General features: G+C 38.9%; 1 protein-coding gene across 3 annotated transcripts in view; it reads right to left on the minus strand.

Moving 5' to 3' along the window:
* mideas (mitotic deacetylase associated SANT domain protein) overlaps positions 1-22,281 on the minus strand; it is a 110,462-nt gene that overhangs the window by 34,206 nt on the left and 53,975 nt on the right. The window lies entirely within an intron of this gene.

Genomic DNA, 22,281 nt, shown 5'->3' on the forward strand with positions numbered 1-22,281 from the left:
CGTAGCTGACAAAAAACTATGAACATCCTGCAAAGGCATCTCAACACAGATTAAAGACATGTTTTTTTTAAAGGTGGGAATGAAAAACATTGACCTAGATGTTATAAAACAATTACGCATCAGTGTATGATTTTTCACACTACAGAAATAAGGGGACACATAGATAAGGAGAAAATAATCCATACACTGTAGTCGAGGTAACATAAGCTATTCAGTCACACTTGAGTAGATTTTAATGAAGGGTCACGCACAAACAGAGCTGAGCCAGAAGTAGTACTTCAATTTCATTTTGCATTTTTTAAAATCAAAACTTCTTTGGGAGTGAATGCAGTTTTAAATGCTATAGAATTCTGGCAGTTTTACAATGTGCTTAATCTTTTCTGCCAAAGAGTCCCTCACCAAACTACAAATCGCAAGATGCCATAGCATTGAGCTATGGCAGTTAAAGTAGTGTCAATCTGCATTAATACTACAATGTAAACACACTCTTTATGTCCTCTACAGCAGGGCTGGGAATTTTGCAGCCCTTCAGGTTTTGCTGAATTGCGGTTCCCAGCATTCCTTGCCACTGATTCCTCAGCTGGGGTTACTGCAGATCTTTCGTATTTCCAAAAGAGAATTTATCAAGGTCTTCAAAAAAATGCACTCCACAGTTCTCATCCCTTTTCTTGACCAAGGGCACTGAATTACAATTTCCATCATTCCAGGTCACTGGCTATGCAGGCTGAGGCTGATGGGTCATGTAGTAAGTACTATAACATCTGAAGGCCAACAAACTCCCAACTCCTGCTGCAGAGAACAGTGCCAACTATCCTTTAGAACCAGGAGATTGCATAACTTCCTTAGCAAGCTTGATGAATCAATACATAACGAAAACAGCCTGCATCTCAAGCTGCTCACGTATATTCTGCAGTGTCCGTCAATACCAAGAGCTAGAAATAATTATTTACTCTGCAGAAGTACCATACACACACTATGCCTCAGCTCAAATATTCCCTTCTCCAGTGACTCAGTAAAGAGCATTGTTGTGTTACAGACAGTCCATTTTAACTCCCTTGCCTTCTACTCCGCATTGAACCTTGCTTGACCTTTGCTTAAATAGCGTGGTTCAATTTCTGCCATTAATATTACAAGCTACCAGACCAGAGACAAATCTTGCATCAGAACCTTTTAAATACACAACATTCACCATCGGTTCAAAAGAATAATAGGCAAGAGGTTAAAAATATCAATTATTGTGCAAAGAGAAATAAATCCTACAGAGCAGCTAAGTAGGGATTTATATTTTTGCAATTATTCATTCTGATAAGGACGAATAATTACAAACGATCTCTTCCTAGTGGGCAAGATCAGATCAGCTTTGCACACACGTAAATTATTAACAATATTTTAGGTTTTGTTGTGAAAAAATTATTTGCACAAAAGTATTTTTATATAAAACAAAATGTTAATACTGTATAATACTTTGGTTTTATTTAAAATCCTGACATATTTTGCATAAAAGTAGGATAATTTGCACAAAAAAACTCTTAACTTTTGAACAAACATTTTTGCACACTCAAAACAAGGTATGTTTGTGTGTACGTGTGCATAAAAATATTTTCAAACAAAAGTCGCAAAATGAAACATCTTTTTTAAAAAGTTTTTTAAAAATTGTAAATAGTGTAAAATGAAACATCTGACAAAGGTTTACAACTTGATTCAATGAGGACAGTGATGTTTTTTCAGATGCCTAACACTACTGCACTAAGTAGTTAACTTTCAATGTTTGCACAATTGTGGTTACACATCAAAATGCAATTCCTAGGAGTGGCGCAATGGGTTAAACCCTTGTGAACTGCTGACCTGAAGGTTGCATTGCTGACCTGAAGGTTGCCGGTTTGAATCCGCGAGACAGGGTGAGCTCCTGTCTGTCAGTTCTAGCTTGTGGGGACATGAGAGAAGCCTCCCAGCAGGATGGTAACACATCTGGGCGTCCCCTGGGCAACGTCTCTGTAGACGGCCAATTCTCTCACACAAGAAGCGATTTGCAGTATGTTCTCAATTCGCTTCTGACACACACAAACATGAGATTCCTGATTAATACTTTAATCAAAATTTTCTTTACTCTTTAATAAATCCCACTATGCATCTACATGCATTTCCTCCCCAGTTCAACAAGGCCCTTTTGGAGAGCTGACTGAATTAGGAACTTTACCTGGAAACAAAGTATCTGAAAGGTCAAAGTTGGCAACACAAACTTTTGTATGTTTAGTCAACTTCCTCAAGCATTTGAGAAAGGAGTCTAAAAAACATATGCTACTAATTTCATTCTCTCGGTTACTTTGAAAGGTGCTACAAAATATCTTTTGTGTGGTGATAATCCAGAGTAACATGGCTCTGTCTTCTAACCTGAAAATAGGCATGTATGGAAATGAGATCTCATCTGCTTACATTTCACAGAAGACGTTTCTTAGTTATGAGAGATTATCCCCCCAGTTCCAGCCATCAGCTAATCACACTTTAGAATATTTTTTTAAAAATATGTATGTATGTACCCTAAAGATGTCTGCCAAATTATGGAGATCCCTTAAATTCAAAGGAAATGGATACCCAGGGATGTTTTTGCCAGTTCCTTCCTCTGGAATATAATTTACAATACCTGGTATTCACTGGGCAATTCCCATTCAAGTATTAACCAAGGCAGGCCCTGTTTAGCTTCCAAGGTCAGACGGGATCTGGTGCCATTAGAGTATTTAAGCCCAATGTTTAGCCATTCATTATTCATGGAAAGGTTAAAAAATATGATGTAAATTCCTAAGTAGCCTTTTGGAACTTGCCATATGAAATGAAGAAGATAAAGGAAAATACCTTAATGTTTGGCTGCACAGTGCCAAAGAAGGTACATCTGAGCACTATTAGGTCCCCAAAATACCATGCACATGAATGGCATGTGTTCCCAGAGTTCACCACACTTCAATTGTGCAAGATGTTCCCATTGACATAGAACGGTCATCAGACACCAATGTTATGAAACTATCATTTTAGAAACTCCCTTTTGTTGCTTGCAGCATTATGAAATTTAGGCACTGCCGCAAAAATGCAAAATAAAAGAGCAGGAGCAGTAAAGCCGATAAAAGCTACTACTGAAGATAGTATCTCTTAAAACAAGATAGTATCTCTTAAAACTGGTTGTTATTGCCACAGTGAAAATAAGGACACAACTGGCTGCACAATAGAGTGAGACAGAAATATCAAGGGGTTAAAAGGTGGTGGAAGATTTTTAGTGGCAAATTCAGCTAACAGGTATGTCATGTTTCCATAGTATAATGGAATGAGTTATTTCCTGCCACATACATTGTCTCCATTCCCATACTAACCACCGACACTCAGCTGAATGCTTCACATGCATATTAAGGTTAATTAAAATGACTGCCAATTATAGTACCAAACATCTGTTGTCACCAATCTGAATTTGGCATCTATCCAGCCTATTCAGGGCCCCATGAGAAGCAAGTGCCACCCAACTATCTTTTTTCCCAACTGTAGCTTTTGCAGCACAAACAGCACAGTGTGTAGATTTTGTTCCTATACAAAGGTAAACAAATGAACAATAAAATAATCAATGGGTCTTTGAAATACGTCGTTGACAACAACCTGTTGAAACCATTTCAGAAAATAATGATTCAGTTCTGCTTTAACCTGTCAGAATATATAATGCGAGGTTTTAATCAGCCCCTCTCCTATATAACCTAAGTTGTCAAATATGCAAAAACTACAAGGAAAGATAACAAAGAAAAGAATCCCAATTACATTGTCACTAAATAGCACACACACATGAGATAACTCAATGTATTACACTTTGTGAAACCAATAGACCCTTTTTACAGCAGTCCACATTTAAAAGATTATGTCAGTCATTTGTGGGACTGAAAATGAAAGGAAGAACCAGCTGTTAGTTACAACACCTTACATTTGGGGGTAACAATGCCATAGCCCTGTTATTTATTTTAAAAACTGGAATGTAAAACAATGAAAAATATTGTGAATATAACGAGGAATGCTATTAGTAAGATATATTTTTTCTGACTGGTAGGAAGGGATGTTTTTGACATGTTTGAATTTTGGAGGGAATTTTTCTAATGAAAACTCATTAAATATAAATACACTATTAACACAGCATTCTAAAAAAAGTAATTATTACATCTTATTCTCACTGCTGCTACTTTTAAAATTAATGCTCCAAGTTTCAGGAAGAACTTTTCACAAAGACTTCCTTGTTTGGTTGCTCAGGAGGTAGCTCTTACTTGATCAAGATGACTCTTTGCAAGGCGAAGCACAGCTAAAGGCCTAAAGATGACACCAGATTTCATTTGATCTTGGAAACTAAGCAGGATGGAGGACCACCTAGGAGCATCAGGAGCTATAGGCTGTATTTCAGAGGAAGGCAACGGCAAACCACTTGTTGAGCATTGCTGGCCTATGAAAACCCTGTGAAATTAATGGGAAGTTGCCACCCATTGACAGGTGACACACAATATTTTCCTCCATCAGTATTTTTCAAGATGATACAATTGCTGCACAAGGGGCCATGGTGGTGCAATGGGTTAAACCCTTGTTTCGGCTGAACTGCTGACCTGAAGGTTTATTTATTTATTTACTATCTTTCTCACTCCAAAGGGGACTCAGTTGGCAGTTCGAATCCGTGAGATGGAGCTCCCGTCTGTCAGCCCTAGCTTCCCATGCAGGAACATGAAAGAAGCCTCCCAGAATGGCAACACATCTGGGTGTCCCCTGGGCAATGTCTTTGTAGACGGCTGATTCTCTCACACCAGAAGCAACCCAATTCGCTTCTGACACGATTTTAAAAAAAGAACTTAGAATCACAGAATCATGGTTGTAAGAGGCCCCAAGGGCCATCCATTCCAACCACATACTTCCAAGCAGGAACACACAATCAAAACACTCCTGAGAGGTGCACATCCAGCCTCTGCTCAAAAACCTCCAGATAAGAAGACTCCACCACACTCCACAACATTTACAGGCTCAGCATACAACTGCCAGGTACCATGTTCCATTGCCAAACAGCTCTTCAGTCCAAAAGTTCTTCCTAATATTTAGGTGGAAGCTTTTTGCCCTGTAGTTTGAGTCCACTGCACAGTGTTGTAGTCTCCAGAGCAGCAGAAAACAAGCTTGCCCCCTCCTCAATGTGACATCCTTTCAAATATTTAAACATGGCTTTTATGTCCCCTCTCAGCCTTCCCGGCAACCTCTAAAGTGGAAAGTATGCATTTCTATCTCTAGTCTTGTCAGAAAGATGTTCCCAACTTCTGCAACCTTTGCCTTGTAAGCCAAGTGTATTTCCTTGCACGTGGATCTGAGCTTGCCATTTCACTGACTCATTTCCTCATCCATCTAGGCTCACGGTTCGGTTCGCTCTCTCCGCTCTGGCTGCTTGCAGAGGAATCCTGTAGTCCAGCATTACAGGCCCAGGGCGTTCCTTCATCGTCGCATATAAAATGCCGTCAGCTCATTTTTCCACTCCCCCTCTCAAGAGCATAAAAATATCTCCAGGAGAGACACAAGAGACCCCAAGGGATGGAAACGTTCTGCTTTAAAAATGCAACTCATACACAGGCGACCTATGTTTATGAAATCCTCGCAGGAAAGAGCAGAACCAAAGAAGGACATAGGCTTAAAGATAGAGCCCAACTTGTGAAAATGAAACAGGCTTGTAGAAACTTTTAGTAACAATAGCAAAGGCAAGAGATATTGCCCCTTGAACTATGGCACACAAAGTTAACATACTGGCAATAGCTTAATAATGCCACTCCCGTTTTTCCAAATACAACAAGGGATCTGAAATCTCAGAGGAATGACAAACTAATTCCCTCAATCGGAGGGTGGAAAAGCATAGTAGTCATTGTCCAATGCAGTCCCTTAAACTACTTCTTCCTTGTTTCCCTACACTCTGGTCATTCTCTCACTTGGAAGATTTATACTCAAAATATTTGCTCCCTGATTTCCTCACCACCACCACCACCCTCTCCACCATACAGTTTTCTCCTTTAGTGTTACAGGTTTCTCTCACCCAGCTCAGGAGGACTTTTAAAATATGGTGATATTAATGTTGCTACTCTGCACTAAAGTTTTTGGTCAAAACATTTTTTGTAACAAATAATCTTTGCAATAGATTATCAAATATCTCTGGAAGTACAACCTCCATTTTCATGTCTTCACCTTCTGCCACCTTCTCAGTTATTTAGTGAAACATATTTCCTAAAGTCTGGACATCTCCTGAGAGACTACTGCTGGAAATTTATTTAAATTTGCACCCTCCATAAAAATTTGTGCACCAAAGTCACCTTAAAATTTAAAATGTTTCTTAAAAAACACATTGGGCCAGGTAGCAGAATCTACATTGCTGGAATTACCCCTTTTCTAGGTTCTGTACATATCATATGAAAAGATCCTGTTTGCTATGTGGGTGGAGAAAATAAGTCAGTGGTTTATTTCTGTACAGTTGCACTCTTGTCCAAACCAGAAAAACAGCTAAGATAAAATAAGAAAAAACAAGATTAAGGAAACCAAATGGGGAAAAATATCCCATGCATGGTGGGAAAATTTCTATTTTTTGCTTACTTTCAAGTACCCAGAATTATAGCACTGACTTTGCTGACAAAATTTACAGGCTCAGCACACAATTGCCTGTTTTGCATGTCACAATATACCAGATATTTTCTAAAAAATCAGAATCTCTGGCTTGTTCCTCTCCTAACAAATTAAAATCCTAAACAAAAGTTTGTTTTTGGCTCATGTTCTGCAATATGCTAGAAGAGCAATGAGTCCAAGTGCCCAGTTTGGGAAGGCATACTAAATAAAGGTAAGACAGAGAATATCAGCTTCTTTACCTGAACACTATATACTCAATGCTTTTAAAAATTTGGTTACCATGGATGACAGCTGAAGTTTAATTTATTCTTTTTGCAACTTAAGTAAAGACAATAATGCATGGTCCTCGAGTCACAAACATCCAACTTACAAATGCCTCATAGTTAAGAATGGGGGTGAGACAACAGTAAGTGAGAGAAATCTACCTCTAGGAAGGAAAATTCACTCCTAAATGAGTTATCACAGGGGAAAGATGTCTCAATTGGATCTATATCACCAATCCTTGTTTCCACCAGAAGCCAAATTTTTCAAACTCCAATGATCATAGGGACAGAAAGTGAGGTGAATTTTTCTGTACAGTGACATAGACAGCAAAAGAAATACCACAAGGGTGTGAATCCTTCCTTATGCTATCCAAAGCTAAAACTATGTATTTTTGGCTGGGGTTACATTTAAAAACGTACCTGTTTCAACTAACAAACAGAATCAACTTAAGAACAAACCTACAGAACCTATCTTGTTTGTAACTTGGGGACTGCCTGAATTTGCACTTCCAGATGCAACAGACATCCCAGACAGTCTTCAACTTTCAGACCAATTCATTTTAAAAGATTGTTGTAAGAACATGAACCAGCTTGCCATCTTTAATTCTTTAGAAGAAAGATGTGACCCAAATGAATGGAACAGAAGAACGTACTGAGAGTCAGGAAGGTCCTGTCTGTTCCTTACCCGTCATGCACCACATGGAATTTGGTTATACACTGTTCCTCCTCAGTTTTACTCCTTCATATCACGGAAATATTGTCTGGCCTTACTATGCTGTGGTAAGGTTTTGCTGAAATAATATACTGGGATATTATGTAAGTCCTCTTAACACTACTAGCACTTTGAACCCCAACTAACCTTAGCAAACTGGTCAATTAATAATAATAATAATAAACTTTATACCCCGCCACCATCTCCCCAACGGGGACTCGGGGCGGCTTACATGGGGCCATGCCCAAAACAATACAATATCACAGAATATAAATAAAATAACAAATCATAACACATTAAACAATACAATAAAAGATAATATACACTACATTAAGCAAAATCAAAAGAACAATAAAACCAAGGGCGGGAACCAATTATGACCTTGAGTCAATGGAGAGAATATAATGTTCATCTTTTTGAAAAACACCTACGTAAATGTGTACTCAGAAGCAACTTTGGCGACATTCAATGGAGCTTATTCACAACACCAACTAACCTTAGCAAATCAGTCCATTGTGGTCTTGAGCCAATGGAGATAATACAATGTTCATATTTTCAAATCACTACCCTGGTTACAAGACTCCAACACACTTGAATGATCACTTTTCATATGACCTTCTTTGTTTTATCACATAATCTGGATGACTGTGCCTCTTTATCCTCTTTTCCGAAGCATGACAAGATGCAGTTTGTTCATAGAATAACTTCCCCCAAACATTTCACCAAGAACCTTGAGCTTCCTGCCTTTTACTTAGATCTCTGCAGAAAGAGTTTACTGTCTGCTGGCTTGCCCACGATTCCTCTAATTGAAAATTATGGTATTATTTGGACAGCAAATCTGTATAGCATTTGGGTTAATTTGTTGGGCAAATGGTGTATAAATAATATTAAAGACGGACTGAGTCATGCTGCCTATTAGCAACTATGCAACAAGTTCATTATTTCATCCCTATCTCTTTCATATTCATTGCTCTCTGTGTACACAAGGCTTCTTCAGACATCTCTACAAGATTCTTCTCCAAAGCGCCTCAATCTCACACACACATATTATTTTCGATTTAGCCTGCATGTTATTTTCTACTTCACAAGCCAAGTTCATGACCTGACATCTAGTAACATTACACTCCATTTGCCCATCCATCTGTTGAGAGCCTCCTGCAGCTTTGCCTTCTCTTCAGCTTCATCTGATATTCCATTTATATCTCACATCACAAGCAGGCGCTTGGTTAAAGAGAGCATTACAGTGCAATATGAGGCATGCTAACTCAGAAGGAAGCTTATATCCAGGGATACACGTGGATCCGAAATTTCAATATAGCCAAAGAAAGCACTAGAACATTTAATAAAATTCAAAACGTATCAGGCAAATGGCTCTTTATTTATTACTAATAAACTAACTTTTCCTTAAAGAACTAAAGACACTGTACAAGGCTCTCATCTCATTTTTTATTCTTAGAACAATCCTGTCAATGGGTTAGATTAAGACAGTGGTTCTCAACCTGTGGGTCTAGAGATGTTTTGGCCTTCAACTTCCAGAAATCCTAACAGCTGGTAAACTGGCTGGGATTTCAGGGAATTATAGGCCAAAACAACTGGGGACTCACAGGTTGAGAACCACTGAACTGATCCATGGTCGCTTCATAAGCTTTGTGGCTCAGGAGGAACTAGGAACCTAAATTTCCCAAGCGCTTGGCCAACGCTCTAACTACTACACAAAACTGGTTCTGAAACACCATCAACCAAGCAACTGACCAAGTAAGAACCACCCTGAGACATTCAGGCAATGAAGCACTGATGCGTCAGAGGAAAGTCAACTTTTCTTGTCCCCTTGACTTCAAACCACTACAACACACCTCAAATGGCTTACTCAGGAAAGATAAGAAGGATTAGAGCCAGCATGGTGTATTGGTTTGAGCATGGACCCAAAAACAGATTGCTGGCACTTTAGTGTTTACATTTTAACTTGGTTCATGGTTGGGATGTTCAACTTGGTTTTATAGCCCATTTTAACTAGTACCTACTGCTGTGTTTTTATTGAGTATTTTATTTAAATTGAGTTGTTTGTTTTGTTAATTTCTGTAAGTGTTTTTTTATGTCAGTTGGTGTTATTATTGATATTTATAAATGCTGATGTATTTTATGTGCTTTGTGTGGCACCAATATGTGCTGCTCTGTAAGCCGCTTTTTGGGACATAAATAAACTTGTTGCGGGATATAAATAAAGTTATTATCATGGACTGACTAATGGAAATCAGGGTTCAAATATTTGCCTGGCCATGGAAGCCCACAGGGTGACTGTAAGCAAGCCACACTTACTCAGTCTCAGAGGAAAACAAGAGCAAACTCTGAACAAATCCTGCCAGGAAGCCCCAGTGATAATTTTGCCTTTGGATCGCCGTAAGTCAGAAACAATTTGAAGGAAGGCACACAACAATAAGGAGACCATATGATGTGATAACCTTTTGGAGTCATCTACAATGTGGAAATAAAATTCAATAGCACCTATTACTTTAACATTTGGTTTATTTTATTATATATAACTCCACTGAATTACTTTAACCTAAATAATGAGCTCCATCAGCCATTACAAGAAAGAGGATTAGGAGTTATCCCATGAGAACAAGGCATTTCAAAGCAATACCTGTGTGTCCAAATGGACATCCAGCAGAGAAAAATGGACACATACACTCCAGTCAGTGAACCACATGATCTCTGCCTCAGTTTCAATTCCTTCTGCAAGTTATATCAAACCAAACATTTAAAAAATCCCCAAATATGTATACCAGCCTAGACTGGTTGTGTTTTAAAGCAATATTTTTCCATTTTTGATAACAGTTCAGGGATTTTCTTTTTAATTCAGGTAATTCTTCTGATGGTGGGCAAGGTAATAAAAAAACTATAGTTGATAATGATGTATTGAAAAGACAGTTGCAGCTTTTTACTGGTTTCTCTCAGTACAATCTGAATGTCAGGATTCTAGGAAGTGAAGCAGCCTCCACTCTTGAACCTCCTGAATGGGAAAACAGACACCCAGTAACCATATCTTTAAAAATGCTCCGCATGAGAGTGTCTTCTCCCGACAGATTCCACTCTCTTTACTGACTTCCAATTTTAGAAACCACCCTATTTAACCCTGCTTGCCCATGTCCACTTTTAAGATGCTTGCAGCTTTACGTGCATTCTCTAAAATGTATTTTCCAGCCATACATTAAGGTAAAAACTCATCAAGTCTGCCATTTCCCAATCTAAGACTTTTAAGACTCTTAGCTGAAACCTGAGATTTGTAAGGGAGTCCTGACCTCTGTCAACGTTGATGAAGTCAAGACACTGTTCCAAATCAAGCTTTTCTGTTTTTAACTTGCTAACTAAAGTAAGGATTTACAAAGCTATGGTAAAGTGTCATTGCATAATATATTAACCTATCTGTGGGACTTCTGTACTGTCTAGTTGGCTTTGGCTTCTGACAACCTGTAAGTAGAGTACAAGACTGTGTAGCAAGCGATACCACATAGTAATAGGAAGCTTGGGAATCACTGGCATATCAAGTTTAAATCTCATGAAGCAAAACACTGGCTTTGTTTGGATGCAACTCTAGCCTATACTCTGGTAGACCTCCTTGCATGTGGTCAAAAAGGAATTTGAATATTTTTGCTTTGCTGTCATTACCCAAACCAACAAGATTATAAGAGCTTTGCTGGATCAGATCAAAGGCCTATCTGGCTCAGTATGTTAGTCTTACAGAAGCCAGTCAGTTGCCTATAGAAAAACCAAAGGCAGTATATGGATGCAATAGCAGAATCTAAGTCACATGCACCACTAACTGATATCAGGCATACTGTCCCCTACACAGGAAGTAACATACCCTGTTTCCCCTAAAATAAGACATCCCCAGAAAATAAGACCTAGTAGAGGTTTTGCTGAATTACTAAATATAAGGCCTCCCCCAAAAGTAAGACCTAGCAAAGTTTTTGTTTGGAAACATGTCCGCTGAACAGAACACCAGAGCATGCAGGATTGGTAAATGTACGTACCATAGATTGTTGTACATGGAAATATTGGTAGTAATAAGAAATTCTTGATAGGATTCACAGTTTGTCTGGTTATGCTGGTTTGTGATGACAGCTACTGTACAGTATATAATACATGTTCATTTTTTTTGTTCAACAATAAATGTGAATTCTTCTTCATGGAAAAATAAGACATCCCCTGAAAATAAGACCTAATGCATCTTTGGGAGCAAAAATTAATATAAGACACTGTCTTATTTTCGGGGAAACACGGTATAGCCATTATAACAAGCCATCACTGATAGCCTTGTCTTTCTTGTGGAACAGAATTCCAATTTGATTAAGTGCTGTTAAAGAGTTATTTCTTTCACTCTCAATTTTCACAGATCAGCATCACTGGCTAACCCCAGTTTCTAGAATTATTGGAGAAAGATATAAACATCTCCCTAGCTGGTTTCATCACACCATGCATCTTTTTTTATATTACAGTTCAACATTGAAGCATTATGATTGATTTTAGCTGTATTCTTTCTGAAATCTGTTGGTTCCTGCATTGGGTAAAAGGCACCATATAAATAAAAGGGTAGTGTCTACATCTGTTCATGTATCTATGTATTCTTTCTCTCTATTCCTATTTTTAACAGTTATGTTAACTTTCAAGAGAAACACAAAAGGCAGAATCTAGAGTTGGAAAAGACCTTGTGGGCCATCCAGTCCAACCCCCTGCCAAGAAGCAGGAAAATCGGATTCAAAGCACCCTTGGCAGATGGCCATGCAAGCCTCTGTTTAATGAAAGTGAATCAACAATCTAATGATACTGCAAAAGTGGATGTTATGAATAATAATAATAATAATAATAATAATAATAATAAAACTTTATTTATACCCCGCCACCATCTCCCCACGGGGACTCGGGGCGGCTCACATGGGGCAAGGCCCAACTAGCACAATTTACAAAAACAACAGCATAAAAACATTAAACAATATACAAAAAATAGTAAAACACAGTAAAACAATAAAACAAGAGTTAATACAGCAGTAAATCAATTAACCACCAAGTACAATTCAGTCGACTTCATTGGTGGTGGTGGGGGGGGGTATGAAACAGTAGGTAAATAAAGGCAGGTATGAAACAGTACACAACAACCTATTATAAAATAATTACAAATGTTAAAACCTAACAATATAGAATGGGTTCTGTATGAATCCCAAACATATTAATATTAACTGATAATTTTAGTTAGCATGCAGGAAAAATTGTTATTTTGAAAATACCATGGCATCAACATTTCAAGTAAAAGTAACCAGAATTTAACCATATTTTTCAGCACATTCCTCAAGCTTCTGATATGTGTTTTTGACAGTAACTGCACACAATGGGCACCTATTTCAATAATCTAAACAAGAGGAAAGAAGACTAAGGTACATTAACTAATGCCTGATCCTTCCTGCAGATTGCATCAACCACAATATCCTTGTCCCAAAATATTACTTTTATTGTATAAAGACTATCTGCTTACTCACTGTGTGATCAAAGTTTGGTATGTGGCCTTAACAAAATAGCCCTGGGAAAGGTCAGAAGTCAGCGGTTGACTGCTTTTGTCTTCTGGATGTTTGTCCATATCATAAGACTGCCATCTATTGTGGCAGATGCTGCTGAGAGCTATGGAGTAAGGGTTAGCATGCACATGTTTAAGTGTGTTAACTAAAGCTTGGCAGAACATGTCTACAAGTTGGCCTCCAACCACTTGGTCACATCAATCCAATTAATGAAATTCCACTAATTCAAGCCTTCTGAATATGAAGCATGATTAAAATTCCTAAAGACTGCCAGCTGCAACCGAGGTTTTCCCTCCCACTCACAACCCACTATTCCATAAAGTGGGAAATGACAGCAGTACAGCATTCCTCCGCATGAAGAGAGGAGGAGAAAGAACAATCTTCTGTTGAGGAGGACACCTCATAGAATTAGTGGAGTTAGAAGGAAAGGGAAATCTAGTCCAACCTGCTGCTGTAAAAGATGACACAAATAAAACATTTCCAAAAGATGTCCATCCATCCTCTGATTAATGACTTCCAATGAAGGCAAATCCACCATGCTTCAAGGCAGTCTATTCTATTACAGAACAGGTCTTGTCGATTGCAAGTTCTTGTCTGTGTTCAGATAGTGTATTTTTCCTGTAATTTGAATCCATTGGCTTGCATTCTGGTTTCTGAGCAGTAGAAATCTCTTTTGCTCCACCTTATATATAAGACATCTCTTCAAACAGCTGTTGCATGATTTCTTAGTCTTCTCTTCTCCAAGCTAAACATATCCAGTTACAAAGCTACCTCAAGCTATCTGATATTGGGGACTCAAATCCCTCTTCCATGTGTCAATTGTAGCATGGTTCCTTTCCTAAAAACATGCAGCAGACCAACATTCATTGGTTCATGAACTGAGATTGGTCCATGGACCACAACATTAGCCAGCACTGCTACAGAGAGGAACCTTCCATAAATACTCCGCATTTCTGCAAAGACTGGGGGGAGGGGTGTTAATTTATGGTCATTAGGAGGAGGCAGGATGTTTTTAGACAGTTGTCAATAAATTCCATCATCCTGTCTCTCCACTTGTCCATGGGCAGTATAAATCCTTGCCAAAGTTCAATAATGAGCTTTATGAAAGCTAACAATCGGAATATGATTTCAGTCAAGAAAGAAGCTCCATTATTCAATACTCCACATCACAGTACAGCTCCAATATCCAACGCTGTCCATGTGGCAAAGAGTGCTTCTACTGGCTTTGGTTGCTTCAACCGCTATGGACAATTTATGTGGCCACGCCTGACCTGGTTACAGCAATTTCCCCAGCTGCATGCCTGTCAAACAAACACTGGTACTAACAATGAAGGTTCCTTTTCTATAGTAGTGGTGAGGGAATCCTTAAGTTGGACCTTGCACTTTTGAGTCGGGTCTTCTTCTAAGTGTCAATCACCTTATCCACCCTAAGTGGGAGAGCTTCCCCCCCCCCCCCCCCCCCGCGCACCCTGTGATGGAAAAACAAGCTCCAGACAGACACCTAAATGCCAGCAGTAGCTCCAAACAACAAAGAAACCACCAACCAGGCTCCCGATTACTACAGAAAAGGAACCTTCCCAGTAATTACCAAAATGGTTCAACTGTCCTGTAATATGGGGGAGGCAAGCCTTACATTGGGACTCCAACAAGATGTCAATTACTCTACAGTAACTAACTGAATCAATGGGACTGAATCTATGGGATTTAGATTTTAATTGAATCTATCAACAGGATCCAGGTCTATATGTTCAACAAAACCGGTGCAATTTCTTTTTCAAACCACTTCAAATAAAGCTGCTAGTTCAAGATTATCTCAGCACCTGAGTATTCAGCTACTAATAAGAATACAATTACCTATGGTTTGTCAATTACATTTCTCTGCCCTCCCCCAAACATATTTTTCCCTTTGGAAATTAATACAGAAATCCGAGCCAAAGGGGCAGTCCACAGTTCAAGGCAAAGTGACAGATTATTCCTTTCACCTTTCTAGAGGGATAAAATAAGAATAGTTTGGTCTAGTTTACTTACTTCTAGCCAGAAGACCAACGCAGAGCAGACTGGAGGGTGAACCACAAAGACTGGGAGGAAAGCAGGAATTTAAATACGTAACTACACAGACTGTTTGGAAAGTGTTTGGTCCCTTCTTACACCTGGCATGGCAAACAAAAACTGGAGACTCATGTCAGGCCCTGAGATCTGACAACGCTCTCTTCAACATACTCTGACAAATGATATGCTAGACAGAAGGACATTAGTGTGGCATTAGAGGGTCAAAGTAGAAACAAATGTGATTCAGAGTGTGGCTTTCTGCCAAGGAACATAGAGACAAGCTCTTAAAGTGGCATGAAAAGGAACATTCTCCTTTCCTCCTATCATCTTCTTGAAAAAACCGCTTTAAAATGTAATGCGATCGTCTATGTATTTTTGTTAAAGATTTGGGCCTTCATAGTATTTGTCAAAAAGACTAACTCAACATATTGAGCAATAATCTGCTTATATCATTCAAGGTAGTGTAGCCCCAGAGACCAGGAAGCAATAATTAAAACAACAACCCCAGAAAATTCCTAAGATGTGCCACTGCAGGAAAAAAACAAGAATTTTAAAGAAGTACAGAACTGGGAAGTAATAATTAAAACAACAATAACAACAATAATGCTACAGAATTCCTAAGGGGTGTCACTGCAAGAAGAAAAGGAGAATTTTAAAGGGCAGAAATCTCAGTTCTTAATTCTCGATGCTGCAGATAATAATAATAATAACAACAACAACAACAACAACAACAACTTTATTTTTGTATCCCGCCTCCATCTCCCTGAAGGGACTCGGCGTGGCTTACATGGGAACAAGCCCAATCAGACACAGATTAAAAACACAGCTCAATAAAATTTAAAACAATATCATAACAACATAAAAACAACAACATCAAACAACCAATAGCCTGAACAGTAATAAATACTGAAACTCAGAGGGTAGGAGCTTGTGCAGTAGTTTCAAGACAGGGCTGGTAAGAAAGTGCAGGAGGCAATAATAAATTAGGGCTAGAAGGGCAATGTCATTTAGAAAGCTAAATTTATAGGGCAGGGGACAATGATGAAGTGCAGGAGCTGATAGTAAGTTATAGTTGGGGGGGGGGGGCAATTATCTGGTGAACTGTTTAATCGAAAGCATAGTGGAACAGCCACGTTTTTAGTTTTTTTCGAAAAGTGGACAGGGTGGGTGCCAGTCTAATCTCCCTGGGGAGAGGGTTCCAGAGCCAGGGGCCACCACTGAGAAGGCCCTCTCCCTCGTCCCCAACAACCTCGCTTGAGACAGAGGTGGGAGCGAGAGAAGAGCGTCCCCTGCAGATCTTAGAGCCCGTGTGGGTTGGTAGGGGAAGATGCGGTTGCAAAGATAGGCAGGTGACGAACCGTTCAGGGCTTTGTAGGTAATAACTTTCACCTTGAATTGGGACTGGAAACTTATCGGCAGCCAGTGGAGCTGTTTAAACAGGGAGGTGGATCGCTAGATAGACAACGTTTCCTAAGAATCAAAAATACATTTGACTAAGTTAAGAACAAACACTGAAGCACTGTACTGATCAACAGAGCAACCCAAAGGAGTTTTGGTGACATCACACAAAGAGGAAGGAAGGGAGGGGAACGTGAGCATTTTCCAATCAGTTGCTGCAAAAGAATTTTCATTTTAACATGTGCGGCGGCTAGAAGCAGCAAACAATGAGAAAGCGAAAACAGAAAAAGGGAAACTGGAGGCACCCAAGGCAGAGGAGAGGCTTTCTGCAGAATGGGACTTTCTCCACAAAATGGGGAAGCCACGCAGCAAATTCCACTGCAGCAAAAAGTATCTTTGTTTTGTCTACTGCCTTGAAGTTTTAGAAATAAGCCTGACAAATGAGACAATCTAGCGTGAGCCACAATTATTACCTATTGTTTTGAGAAACACTGTAATTAGGGCTGCCTGGTGTATATACGGATAAGGAGGACCAGAACAGTAATCTATACAACTCTGACACAAACGTACACATTCCTTCCTTCTGGAAACAAGTTAGTTGCTAACGATTAACAGTGCTTTTAACTAGGCTATTTTAGGCTCTTCTCTTTGGAGCTGCCAAGAAGGTAGTTGCTAGCAACAGAAAGCTCTGTTTACGCCAGTCGTACAGGAATTGCAGCCGAGCCGGGATTTGGAATAACACAGACCTGGGCAGAAGTTCTCCTGATACTTGTGTCACTAGAGTCACCACCATGCTGGTGCAAACGAAAGCCAGAGGCAACTCCCCGATTTAAAATTCTGCAGTTTTTGCAAAGAGAACACAGGGCTTTGCAGAAACACAGTGGACTATTTACACGGCAAAGGTCACCATTGCTCCCAACATGGACTTTTCACTTAAATGTGAAGTAGTATCTGGGCCAAAGGTGAGAAATAAGGCAGGCTTGAGTTCTGTGCATGCCATGACAGATTAGAATTTGAAGGCTAAGCAGATTCACTATTCCCACAAGGCAATCTCCTCCTCACTAGCAACAAGGGAAACAAAGAGGTAAAAAGGGACAAACAAACCAGGATTTGTCTATAGTTTTGTTAAGAGCACTAGCTTTGCATCCCAAGGGTTACACAGATCATTTCATGCAGTTTGAAGTGAGCTACAAATTCCAGTGGATAGACAATGAACAGCCATAAAAGTGCATGAAAGAAAGCCCTTAATGTGCATCTGTGATTTGTGGCCTCAAAATAGATTTCCTGGATTTCCGATGTAATCGTCTGCACAGTGAAACCACTTTCTTCAATACAGGTTTGAGACTGACTGAAGCCGTCAGTGTAGATGTGCCCTCAGACTCAACCAAGTTGAGTTGCCACCTTTCAGTGTCCAATCCACACAATGAGCTTGGCTGACTATGTTCTGACATAGTGCAAGACAACAGTCTCTGCTGAAGAATATGGAAGTCACAATGGAGCAACCATGCCATCCTACACTTATCAATTAATAAGGAGACACACCAAGATTAATGGGCTTACGATCTGCCTCAGTCAAAACTTCAACAAGTTGAGGATCCCTAATCTAAAATGCTCGGAGCATGAAGTATTTTGGATTTCAGATTTTTCCACCAAATTTGGAATACAATGTTCCCTCACTACTTCGCGGTTCGCTTTTTGCGCCCTCGCTGTTTTGCGTTTTTTTAATAAACACTAAAATAATAGTATAAATCATAAAATAATATTATAAATCCCATTTTCTACTTCCTTCCTAAGGAGAAGCCTAAAGAAGGAAGGAGAAAGAAGCCGAAGGGAGAGAAAAGGAAGCTGAAGCAACTTTGTTTTCGCCTCACAAGGCATGCGCGTGCTTGAGAGGCAAGGAGGGGACAGAGACACTACTTGCCAGTGAGATTGTAAACAACACAAATATAGTGTCCCTACTTCACGGATTTTCACTTTTCGCGGGGGGTCCTGGAACATAACCCCCGTGATAAGTGAGGGAACACTGTATTGTATTTACATATGCATATAGAATTGAGATATCCTGAAGATGGGATCCAAACCTAAACACAACACTCATTTATGTTTTATATGCATTTTATGAGCATAGCTTGAAAATAATTTTATATAGAAGTATTTTAAATATTTTGGTGCATGAAACAAAGTCTGTATACATTGAACCACCTGAAAACAAAGGCACTACTATCTCAGCCACCCATGTGGAAAATTTTGGAGTATTTCAGAATTTCGGATAAGGAATGCTCAACCTTCTTTCTATTCTTTCGGAAAAGCATAGACCAGATTCCTCCCTTCAAAATAATGAATAATAGAAACACCTGGAGTTCAAATTGTGATAGGAGTAAATCCCCTTGCAGGCTCATATAGGCCAGGGATCTCATACTTTTTCCCTAAAAAAAATAGTAACACACAACTCCAGATTAAATTCACAGCAGACCTCAAATTAAAATTAAGGTTGGCAACATAGGTCTGGGAATCACATTTATTTCTTTAACTCATTTATTGTTCTGAAGGTTTAAACAGGATTCTGGCATGATAGGCAACAAGTGGTTCAAACACAGGAAATAAAAACAGTCAAAAACATTTTTAAAAAGTAAAATGACATTCACTAGGAATTTTAACAAGAATGTTTTTATCTGGCCCCAAACAGACTACTATGGAAGGGGCCAAGTAAACTCCTAGAAGCAGGAAATTCCCTGAAGAAACGGGAGCCGCTGAAAATGCATTATTCTTCTGTTGCCTTTGATAAAGGCAGACTCCCAACAAGGGATTCAGTACACTTTAAAACAGGAATGAGTAGTATGGAGTCCTCCAGGTTTTACTGGCAGTGCTAATCTGCTCTGAGTTTATGTCTGAACTTTAAAGAAGCTATCCGGGGTCAGCACATGAAAGTTTCCTTTAAAGTGTTGACTAAAACCCAACTTCTTTTCAGAGACATAAGCTACTAAAATTTCCATCAGCCCCTGCCCAAACAGGCAATGATGAGGGGTACTGGGAGGTGCAGTCCAACAACATCTGGAGACTACAAGCTACTATTCTGCCTTAAAAGTAGGCTGACAAGCCATGCAATATATTATATTTCCCCAATAAATTTTGGCACTGGCACTTGACAGAAAGAAAACTGGAGGAACCTTAAACTGACATAACCTAGCAACAAAAAAGCAAACATGTCTTACCTATGTAGGAGATTAAAATAGCCTATTTACATCTTGCAAATGCTTCTCTAATTATAGCAACTTATTTGGATTATGCCCCATTCAACTCACTTGTATTCAAGTGCTCAATGGTCAAAGATCTAGCACAGGGGTCCTCAAACTTTTAAAGTGGAGGGCCGGTTCATGGTCCCTCAGACTATTGCGGGGCCAAATTATCATTTAAAAAAAATATATGAACAAATTCCTATGCACACTGCACATCTTATTTGTAGTGCAAAAAAAACCCCCCAACAACAATTATTTATTTATTTATTTATTTACTACATTTATACCCCACCCTCTCTCAGAGCCGCTTACAAGTTGTATGTACATACAATATATTATATTATCAGCATAGCACAATATTAGCATTATATATTACTATATTGTACTATAACACTATACTGTAATATTTTTAGTAATAATATATAATTAATATTATTATAATGTATTATTATTATATTGTATTACATTATAATATTAGTATCAATATTATATGTATACACAATATATTATATTATTACCATCGCACAATATTTGTAAATGAAAGAACAATTACAATATTTAAAAATAAAAACAATTTTAACCAACATAAACCTATCAGGATTTCAATGGGAAGTGTGGGCCTGCTTTTGACCAATGAGTTAGTCAAGTAGGATTGTTGTTGTTGTGTGCCTTCAAGTCATTTCAGACTTTGGGCAAGCCTAAGTCTAAAACTGAGGGCGGGGGCCAGGTAAATGACCTTGGAGGGCCGCATCTGGCCCCCGGGCCTTAGTTTGGGGACCCCTGATCTAGCAGAATACCTCTTTTTCCACTCCTAATATTATACAGCCAAGAAATAAACATTTTTTATTCTTACTGAAGCTGCAACGTGAGCAAGTTACACAGATACTTCACTCCTACAGAACAGAATTTCAGGAGGATGGGCTCTATGAGAACAATACCGCAGTACATTAAAAACAAGTCCTACGGCATCTCTAAGACATTGTAACCCATTTTTATTGCACACTTTCAAATTACGGTACACTTTATCAGATGTATTATGTGTTATTCTACATCAACAGCAATATGTACAAAATGTATGCTGTCACAGAGAGGTAAAATGAATAATTATTGTATTATTTGTGTTACGAATGGCACACACGCACACACACAAATATTAAGAAAGAACAACTCACAAAATGGAGATGACAATACACTTTGGCACCAATAACTTAATGAACTACTATAGGTAAAGGTAAAGGTTTTCCCCTGACATTAAGTCTAGTCGTGTCCGACTCGGGGGGTTGGTGCTCATCTCCATTTCTAAGCTGAAGAGCAAGCATTGTCCGTAGACGCCAGCATGATTGCATGGAGCGCCGTTACCTTCCCACTGGAGCGGTACTTATTGATCTACTCACATTTGCATGTTTTCGAACTGCTAGGTTGACAGAAGCTGGGGGTAACAGCGGGAGCTCACCCTGCTCCCCAGATTCAAGCTGCCAACCTTTCAGTCAGCAAGTTCAGCAGCTCAGTGGTTTAACCCACTGCGCTATGAACTACTATAAAGGGATGGAATCGTTGTTTTCAGTTCTGCATAAACACTGCAGAAAACAACATTAGTTTATACCGTAATTTTCACACACTTTTTGGTGCTTGTGGGGGTTGCATAGAATCATGGGATCATATCATCATATACTTGATGACATTCCCATTTACTTACAGCATAAGCTACTAGAAATATGGGAGGTTTTAAGAAGTCAGGAGATGGTTGTTTTTTGCTGCAACAGACTAATGCAGGGAATATGAAACAAAGATTATCTCATGGACAGATTAACCACGTCTGCCTCATCAAGTCCCTCCCTTCATATATTTTAAGCAGGAAAGTACAGGGTAATACCTGTCTTCATAGAGATATCTTACTCAAAATGCTTCATGGGGTCAATTGTTTTTAACACAATTGTTTAGTCCATAACCTATAACTGGTTCCCTCAATTTTTGCTTAAAACAGAAGGATTAAAGTGTTTTAATATATCAGTTTCAGTGGGGTTTGGTTCAAGATCACTACCATCAAAATCCATGAATGCTCATGCCTTATTATATACAATGATATAGTAGAATCATGTCCCTCATATATAATGGCAAGATCAAGTTTTGCTTTTGGGATTTTTTGGGGGGGCAGCGGCGAGGACTTAAGGTAGCTTACAATAATTTAAAACAAAAATGAAGATGAACATTTAATTTTGCTGAAGCAAAAAAAACCTTAACAATTCTTTAAAAGGTACATGATTGAAAAGATTTTATAACATAATTAAAAGAGTGAAATACAAAAATACAGCACACCACTTTCAAGCACCCTTCTGCCACGTAATCTGAAATGCCAGTGAAAACAAAAGTCCATAATTTGGGACATGAAAAGAGACTACAATGGC

This window comes from Anolis carolinensis, chromosome 1, assembly GCF_035594765.1.
Source record: "Anolis carolinensis isolate JA03-04 chromosome 1, rAnoCar3.1.pri, whole genome shotgun sequence".
Classification (NCBI taxonomy): domain Eukaryota; kingdom Metazoa; phylum Chordata; class Lepidosauria; order Squamata; family Dactyloidae; genus Anolis; species Anolis carolinensis.